Source organism: Vicia villosa, unplaced genomic scaffold (assembly GCF_029867415.1).
Source record: "Vicia villosa cultivar HV-30 ecotype Madison, WI unplaced genomic scaffold, Vvil1.0 ctg.000416F_1_1_1, whole genome shotgun sequence".
NCBI lineage: Eukaryota > Viridiplantae > Streptophyta > Magnoliopsida > Fabales > Fabaceae > Vicia > Vicia villosa.
This window is the reverse complement of record NW_026705191.1, coordinates 18155-28240: the sequence shown is the minus strand read 5'-3', so window position 1 is coordinate 28240 and position 10086 is coordinate 18155. Positions and strand designations below refer to the sequence as shown.

Here is a 10086-nt window from a genome sequence, read left to right as displayed (position 1 = left end):
GCCCGTCTAGCTCAGTTGGTAGAGCGCAAGGCTCTTAACCTTGTGGTCGTGGGTTCGAGCCCCACGGTGGGCGATTTATTTTTACACTTTTTTTTTTTTTGAAAATTTTCAATACTTTTTTTTTGAAAATTTTCAATACTTTAACGCTGCACAATTCTTTACACTCCTCTTAATTTTTTGGGCCTGTTTGCTCTTCATTCTTTGGGCCTGTTTGCTCTTCATTCATTCACAATTCTGGTTAATAATTTATATTTTACTAATCCAACTATTTATAGAGTTAATCTACTTAATAATTTTTTTAATGTAACAGTTGTATTAATAAAATAAAATATTTATAATAAATCAAATAGTATAACTCGATGGTGATATATTCTTAAAATAAGTTGATATCTTAATATGTGAGAAATAAAATAGAATAAGTTGATATTAATTTTAATCATTTATCATTATAATTTTTATTATTCATTAAACACTAAGGACATATAATTATTAAATAATTTCAAAGTCATTATTATTCATCTTCTCCAACATAACATCAACAAGTCATGTAATACACATCCATTATACTCAGGTTATCACAACATATTTAAATCTGAAAACAATTATATTTGATAGTAACTTACGTTAGTTTTGCAAAACTTCAAACCACAATTTATTTGGACTTATGGATTAAAAATTATGGCTAAAATTGTTGAAGAATATAATTTAAGTTAAAATTAAGGGTGGCAAAATGGGTCGTGACCCGTCAAGTAGACCCGTGCACCCGCCATAAAATGGCGGGTTGGGATTTTGGATCCGCCGCCCACCAAAGCCCGCCCCGCCAAAACCTGTTGTACACCAATGCTCGCCCCGCCAAAATCCGCCGCCCGTCAAAACCTGCATCGACTGTTCGTTCAGCCTATCCCGCCTTAAGTCTGTTTTTTAGTTATTTCTATTAATTCCAATTCTTATGGTTTAATTTATACATTTATTTGTAAAATTTGTTAAAGAGATGTTTTATACAGAATTGTTAAAAAAAAACTAATTAATTGAAAGGTAAAAAATTCCATCAACCTATTAAAAAATGTAAAAATAAATTAATAAAAAAATAGTCAGGCAAGCCCGCCGCCCGTCACCTTGGCGAAGCGAGATTGATTTCTAGACCCATTTCTACTTCACGGGCTTTTCTGCCCCGCTCTTTTTTTGGTGGGCATAAAACAGGGCGGACGGCCCGTTTTTCCACCCCTAGTTAAAACGACAATTTTTTTAAAAGAATATTACTCAGTATATGTCGACTCCTAGGGAGCATGTATCGACTCTAGGGACTTATGTGTCGACTCTAAAAGGACAAAAGTACAAATTTGCAAACAACTTAGTATGGGTCGACCCATACAACGTGTGTCGACTCCCAACGGCAGAATGCAGAATTTCTTCGTTTTCTCATCGTTTAAGGTCTTCTGGACCTCCGATTTCGATTCCTTAAAAAGCTTCGGTCTCAGAATTTGACATACTACAATTATCTAATGGGTAAAAGAACACTTTAACACATAATTCTCAATTTTGTCGAAAACATATTAACCTCAAAGCTTCAACCTTCAACAATTGTGAAAAATATTACAATTTCAAAACAATAAAACCACACATAATCATACATGGAAATTCATCACTAATTCAACCAGCAACATCATAACAACACCACAAACTCATATTTAATCAATGTAAAATACTCTATTAGAGGTTAAGGACTCATCTATCCTACACTTCATGCATACACTATTTATTCAGGTTGTTGTCTCTATTACCTTAGATTCTTAATAGCAAAACTAAATTCAGATTAAAGTGGGTGTTCTTCCTTCTTCAAGCTCTAGTCTCCTTCTCTCAAACTCTTGTTTCTTTCTCCTTTTCTCAACAGTTTTATGTATTGATAAAACTCTTTTCTCCTAATTCCCTTTTAAGATTAAAATATAATTCCCTCATTAGGATATTCCTACCTTACTCTCACCTTTTTCCCTAATTTCCACCTTGTCCTTAATATCTCTACAAACTCCTATTTTTCCTTTTATCTTATTATTTTAATTAATAAAATAATTCTAAATAAAATCTACCAACTTCTAATTACTCTCTACATTCCCTCTCAAGGTCACACACCCTTACCATCCAAATTAATTTAATTATTGCCACATAATGATTAAATAAACATATAAATTCATAAATAATCTAAATAAATAAGATAATTTAAATCGGGCATTACAATTCTCCCCCACTTACAAATTTTTACCCTTGAAATTGACCTTAAGTAAACATATTCATATACGACTCCTTCATCTGGATCTCAAGCTCCTAAGTTACATTTCCACCAGCTGGTCCAACGCAAGCTACCTTCACCAAGGTAATCTCTTTACCACACAACTGCTTCACTCCCCGATCCTCTATCCACACGGGTGATGTCTCAACAGTTTGATTATCCCTCACCTGCACATCATCCACTTGGATCACATGAGATGGATCTAAAATGTATCTCCTAAATTGATACACATGAAAAAAATCATGAAGATTAGCAAGCGAGGTGGAAAAGCAATCCTATAGGCCACTCCTCTGATCTTCTGCAAGATCTGGTACAAACCGATGAAATGTGGAGTGAGCTTTTGAGACTTCAAAGCTCGATCAACACCAGCTACCGGAGCAACCCTCAAGAACATATGATCTCCCTCTTAAAACTCAAGTTTTTTCCTCCGCTTATCATGATAGCTCTTCTGAAGACTTTGTGAAGCTCTCATCTTCTCCTAAATCACTTTGATCTTTTCTGTGGTCTGTTGGATAATCTCTGGTCCAATCACCATGCCCTATCCGACTCATACCAACATAAAGGCGTCATATAATTTTTACCATACAACGCCTCAAACGGTGTCATTCCAATACTCGATTGCCAACTATTATTGTAGGTTAACTCAATTAATGGCAAAAAGCAATCCCAAGCACCTCGTTATTCTAGCACACAAGCTTTCAACAAGTCTTATAACGATTGGATAATCCTCTCGGTCTGACCAACTGTCTATAGATGATAAGTAGAACTCAAACACGACTTTGTACCAAAATCCTTCTACATACTCTCCCAGAATCCCGACATAAACCTCAGATCTCTGTCAGATACAATGCTGGATGAAATCCATGCAAAGTGATAATATTTTTAATATACAACTCTGCTAGCCTCTCCAACGGATAGTTAAGTCAAATTGGAATGAAATGATCAAATTTAGTCAGCCTATCCACAATAACCCAAATAGTGTCACAACTCTTCTCTATTCTCGGCAACCCTGATAGAAAGTCCATTGAAATTATGTCCCACTTAGACTATGTACAATGGTTTTATTATTCAACACTCTTCTTTTTAATTTTTTATACTACACATCTTCTCTTTCTTCCACCTAATAATTCAACACACATTCAATTTATACTCACTACAATGATTTTGTTTGATAAAATTCAACGTCATATTCCACCACCATTCACAACACACTAAAAATTTTAAACATTCAAAACAACCAATAAAATTTTACAAAGTATTTTGTGGACCCCACTCTTTCCACATTCAACATGTTGAAAACTTTCAACACCAATTAATACACCTCACTTTAAAAACCCTATTCAACACCCTCATTGCAAGAATTCAACTATTGGATTTGTTTTTCAACACCCCCATTGTACATAACCTTACACTCAGGAATAAACAATGGTTTCATTAAACCCAACGACTTTTGATGGTCGAATTTTGACTTATGGCAAGTCAAACACGCATACACAAACTCATCAACTTCCTTCTTCATTCCAGGCCACCAAAACATATTTCTCAAGTCTTGATACATATTTGTAGCACCGAGATGAATACTCAGACCACTTCGGTGTCTGATAAGTGCCAAATTGTAGTTATTTATGTGTATAGTTTTGCGGCACTTATCTTCTCCTTTTCCTCAATTTAGAAGCGTTTTAGTGTATATTACATAAATACATATACTTTGTGTTTAATCGAGTTTTTGATTCATTTATGTATCGACTAATAGTTTTCCATTCCTTTTGTAGGTATTTGAGCATGTATGGAGCATTGAGTAATAAAGCTTAAAGGATGCAATTTTGGATCCTTAAAGGAGAAGCCATTTGAAGAAATAAAGAAGTGCAGACTGGTGTGGTTCATGGGGAGAGCCTACTGCTTCTGGTGTGAGTCATCGGCTGAAGCTCTCCTTTGTCGGTCGAGCGTGGAAAATAAGTGGTCTCACCACTGACTTGGTTCGCCTCTTGGTCGCCAGGCGAAAGAATAAGGAGTTGTCGGGAGAAGCTTCACTTCGTTGGGCGAAAGAAGATATTTTTGCCCACTTCTTGACGTGGCGCAGGCTGTGTGGCCAGAATAAAGCTGTTCGCCAGGCGGAGCAATTGGCTCGTCGGGCGAATGCGTCGGGATATCATTTTTGTATATATTTCAATTTCATTTCATTTGTTAGGGTTATTTTGTTTGGGGGTGATTTTTGTTCTCCCAACTTCATCAACCTTATTTTTCCTTAGGATTAGCTTAGATAACAACTTTGGGTCTTACGTTCGGTGATTTAGAGGCGGATTGCTCATTAACCGATGCTGACAAACCGAGAGATTTTTGGTTTTCTCTCTCTTTCTCTCTATGTATTTCTCTTAGACATATACTACTCAAATCCTTATCTAGGATGATTATCTGTTAGTTTCTGGATTCTAGAGATAGATTTAGAGCTAATAATCTTTATGGGTGTCGAAGCTTAATGCTTCCGTATTGGTTGTGTCGGTTGAGAGATTGTCGATACGGTTGATATGGATGTCTACTGTGTTGTTGAGGTGGATGAGAGATCGTCGTCGAGATTATATAGTAGTTCTCTCTACTTTGGGTTAGATATGACTTAGGGTGTGAGCGATACTGGATGATAATGATGAGTATTGTAGGTTGAGTGTAACATGTCGATAAGTTTAAGTTTGTGATAAGTAGATTATGTACATGCTTGATAAGTCTTTTCTTTCTGGTGAATGAATTCTTTTGGGTTGATATTTACTTTTATGTTTTTATGCTTTAACCATTTAATCCAAACTCATAACTATTAGAAACCGTTGAAGGACAGTTCGATAGACCAATCTCCGTGGACACGATAAATTCCCGAATAAATACTTCAAAAACTTTTGTTGCTTACCGCTTTATCGCATCAACAGTGTCCTTCATCGAGAATACTCTTCTTAAGTTCAGGCACGTCTAAAACACACACTTGATCATATATTCTCATAATACCATTCTCATTGATTCGAAAATCACTTCCTTCACTTTGATGTTAGAACAAGATTTGTTCTGATCAATTATCTTAGTTTTGATGATAACAATAATATGAATTTTGCTTAAGATGATATGGTACTCTAATCCAATGCAATTTCCTTTTCAGGAAATATATAAAGAGTATGCATAATTCAGCGCTCAGAAGCTTTGTCTCAAGGGTTCAGCATGCAACATCAGAACATGGTCTGGCAAGACATCAGAAGATGGTCGAAGCAGAATCAGAACATGGGTCTATGGAAGCATCAGAAGAACATGAGATCAGAAGCACTGAAGTTCCGATGGTATCACGCTCAGAAGCACTTCAAGGTCAGAAGATCAGAAGATGCTTTGCACCAAGCTGTTTGACTCTGATGATATTCAAACGTTGTATTCACAAACATCAGATCAGAAGGAAGTACAAGTGGCAAGCTACGCTGACTGACAAAAGGAACGTTAAAAGCTATTATAGGCAACGTCAGTAGACACAGCGTGAACAAGGCTCGAGGTAGTTGACAAAAGCGTATAACATTAAATGCGATGCTGTACGGAACACGCAAAGCATTAAATGCACTCAACGGTCATCTTCTCCAACGCCTATAAATATGAAGTTCTGATGAGAAGCAATGTTAACGATTCTGAACAAAATCAACGCCTATTAACTTGCTGAAACTCTGTTCTACTCAAAGCTCAGAATCTTCATCTTCATCAAAGCTCACTACATTGCTGTTGTAATATATTAGTGAGATTAAGCTTAAACGTTAAGAGAAATATCACAGTTTGTGATTATAGCTTTTAAGAAGCAATTGTAATACTCTTAGAATTGATTACATTAAGTTGTAAGGAACTAGAGTGATCGTGTGGATCAGAATACTCTAGGAAGTCTTAGAGGTTATCTAAGCAGGTTGTAACTAGAGTGATCGTGTGGATCAGAATACTCTAGAAAAGTCTTAGAGGGTATCTAAGCAGTTGTTCCTGGAGTGATCAGTGTGTGATCAGAAGACTCTGGAAGACTTAGTTGCTGACTAAGTGGAGAACCATTGTAATCCGTGCGATTAGTGGATTAAATCCTCAGTTGAGGTAAATCATCTCTGCGGGGGTGGACTGGAGTAGTTTAGTTAACAACGAACCAGGATAAAAATAACTGTGCAATTTATTTTTATCTGTCAAGTTTTTTAAAGCTACACTTATTCAAACCCCCCCTTTCTAAGTGTTTTTCTATCCTTCAATTGGCATCAGAGCGCCGGTTCTAAGGTGCAAGCACTTAACCGTGTTTAGAAAAGATTCAGGAAGAGAAAAACGCTTCAGTAAAAGATGGCTGATGAAACTGCAAAGTCTACACCTGCATCTACATCTGGCTCTGCTGAGCAACACAACGGTAACAATGGTTACACTAGACCGCCGGTATTTGATGGTGAAAACTTTGAATACTGGAAAGATAAACTGGAAAGTTACTTTCTTGGTCTAGATGGTGATCTATGGGATCTTCTGATGGATGGTTACAAACATCCAGTAAATGCCAGTGGCGTAAAGCTGACAAGGCAAGAAATGAATGATGATCAGAAGAAGCTTTTCAGGAATCATCATAAATGCAGAACTGTTTTGCTGAATGCTATCTCTCATGCTGAGTATGAGAAGATATCTAACAGGGAAACGGCCTATGACATATATGAGTCCTTGAAAATGACTCATGAAGGAAATGCTCAAGTCAAGGAGACTAAAGCTCTCGCTTTAATCCAGAAGTATGAAGCCTTCAAGATGGAGGATGATGAAGACATTGAAAAGATGTTTTCAAGATTTCAAACTCTTACTGCTGGATTGAGAGTTCTTGACAAGGGATACACCAAGGCTGATCACGTAAAGAAGATCATCAGAAGCTTACCCAGAAGATGGGGTCCTATGGTGACTGCATTCAAGATTGCAAAGAATCTGAATGAAGTTTCTCTGGAAGAGCTTATCAGTGCCTTGAGAAGCCATGAAATAGAGCTGGACGCAAATGAGCCTCAAAAGAAAGGTAAGTCTATTGCATTAAAGTCCAATATCAAGAAATGCACTAACGCTTTTCAGGCTAGAGAAGAAGATCCTGAAGAATCAGAATCTGAAGAAGAAGATGAACTGTCCTTGATCTCCAGAAGGCTAAATCAACTCTGGAAGAACAAGCAAAGGAAGTTCAGAGGCGTCAGAAGTTCAAAGAAATTTGAACGTGGAGAATCTTCTGATGACAGAAGATTTGACAAGAAGAAGGTCATGTGCTATGAATGCAATGAGCCTGGACACTTCAAGAATGAATGTCCAAAACTTCAGAAGGAAAATCCCAAGAAGAAGTTTCATAAGAAGAAAGGTCTTATGGCAACCTGGGATGAGTCAGAAGATGATTCAGACTCTGAGGATGAGCAGGCTAACTGTGCGCTGATGGCGACAGAAGATGACGGATCAGAATCTACATCAGAATCAGATTCTGAAGAGGTATTTTCTGAACTTACTAGAGATGAGTTAGTTTCCGGTCTAACTGAACTTCTGGAATTCAAGTCTCAGATTAGTCTCAAATACAAAGAGCTGAAAAAGCTATTTGAATTTGAAACAAAGAAGCTTGAGTTGGAGAATTCTGAATTAAAAGAAAAACTTTTAAAATTATCCAATAATGTTGGACCTCCTTCTGATTCAGAAAAATCCACTCCTAGTCTAAACCATATTCTGAAAGAATATGATTTAAGTTTCAGGAAGTTCCTATCTAGAAGTATTGGCAGAAGTCAGCTAGCTTCTATGATATATGCTGTGTCTGGAAACAAAAGAGTCGGCATTGGTTTTGAGGGTGAAACCCCATACAAACTTGAACCTGTTGATGAAATGAAATTCACATACAAGCCATTGTATGATCAGTTCAAGTATGGCCACTCCCATGATATTAGGCACACTTCACATGCTCAAAGTTCTCACATAACACACACCAAAAAGCATGTGACACAACCTAGGAAATATCATGAAACTCACATTAAAAATTATCATGCTGTTCCTCCTATTGCTTACAATGTTAAACCCAAGTTCAATCAGAACTTGAGAAAATCTAACAAGAAAGGACCCAAGAAGATGTGGGTACCAAAGAAAAAGACTATTTCTTTTGCAGATTCTCTTGGCGACAAAGAAGATAAAAGTCAACATGTCATGTCACCTGGACTCAAATTGGTCTCAACACTTGAAGGGAAGAAGGACTGTCTTCCAAGTTCTGGTACTTAAATCTGTTGAAGAAACTATGTTCATAGGAGATCAGAAAAGAAAGTTTATTAGTCTTGGAACCATCTGTTTTGTTTGTTTCTAAAGCATTGATGTTTCGTTCTTGACTATTCTGAATGCTCTAAATGCTACAGAATATACAATATTGAAACATTGTTTGTGGACGAATCAATAAATATCTGGTTTGATGATAAACTTGTTTCTGATGAAACAAAGCAGCTTAAGAATTTCTGCAGATACAGTTTTGTCTTATCAGAAGCTGCAGAACAAAAAAGTGAATCTCCAGAAGCTGTGTATATCAGAAGTAATGGATCACAAGATCATTCAGATTTATATCAGCACACTTCAAAAGGAGTGTTTCCAGAAGAGAAACTTGATCAATTCAGAAGCAGTGATCGGAATCAGAAGGCGTAAAGCCTATTGAATATTTCACACCTGTCATCCATTATCTGATGATTGTCGCACGCTCGCGAAAAATGAACAGAGTCGCCACCAATATATTTATCCCATAAGGGAAAGGAATATCAGAAAACCTAACAAAGGAAGGAACCAGGTCTTGCAACCAGAGAATCAAGGTACGGGAGCCGGTTACGCGAGGGGAAGGTATTAGCACCCCTCACGCCCATCGTACTCGATGGTATCCACCTATGTTTGTTTCTATCTAATGGGTGTCTAACTATGTCTATGTCTAAATGCGAATGAATGCAAAATGTAGGGAAAATAAAGAATTGTACTCGCACGGGCCCTACCCCGCTGCCTACGTATCCTTTTCAGGAATCAGAGTTACCGTAGCTCGGCTAAAGATTTTCTGTTTGTTTTTGTGTTTTTTAGTTGGGCGGCGTTAACGTTCGCGCTCTTGCATAAGGGATCGCCTACGATGCGTACGAGCGGAAATAACGGTGCCCTTGGGTGCCAACCAGGCAAAAGAAAAAGAAATGATTGGTTTGTGTCTTTTAGGGTAATTCCATGATGACGAGAACCCACTACAAGGTCTCGCATCACTTCCTTACTTTTATTTTAAGTCTGAACATTTATTAGGTGTTTTGAAGTGTTTTTGTTTAGGTGTCTTTTAAGGGAAATTAATTTGTGACTTGAATCATGCCATAAAAAGAGTTTTTTTGAATATTTAGAGAATGCACATCGAGGCCTACGCCACAATCGTTTCTCTAAATGAAATACAGTTTTTGCATAATTAGAGAATGCACATCGAGGCCTACGCCACAATCGTTTCTCTAAATAGCGGTTAAGAAATACACCGAGGCCTACGCCTCAATCATTTCTCTTCCGCTAAGCGGGAAAGAACATACATCGGGGCCTACGCCCCAATCATTTCTTTCACACTAAAAAAAAGGCATTAGCATGATTCGCGTCGTCCTTTATTAATGTTTTAAAAGTTGAAAAGGAAAAGAAGGGAAACTAGCCTAAAATGATCAACTAGCCTAATGTTACGGATTACGGGTCCTAAATCTATGGGAATATACAAGTGAAGTTACAAGCAAAATTACAAGTAAGCATGATACAATATTGGTACAAAAATGACTAAAAGCATGACTTGAAAATAG

General features: G+C 37.1%; 1 non-coding gene across 1 annotated transcript; it reads left to right on the top strand.

Moving 5' to 3' along the window:
- Positions 1 to 73, top strand: TRNAK-CUU (transfer RNA lysine (anticodon CUU)). Its single transcript has one exon. It is a non-coding gene; the product is annotated as a tRNA-Lys (tRNA).
- The last annotated feature ends 10013 nt before the right edge of the window (positions 74 to 10086 follow it).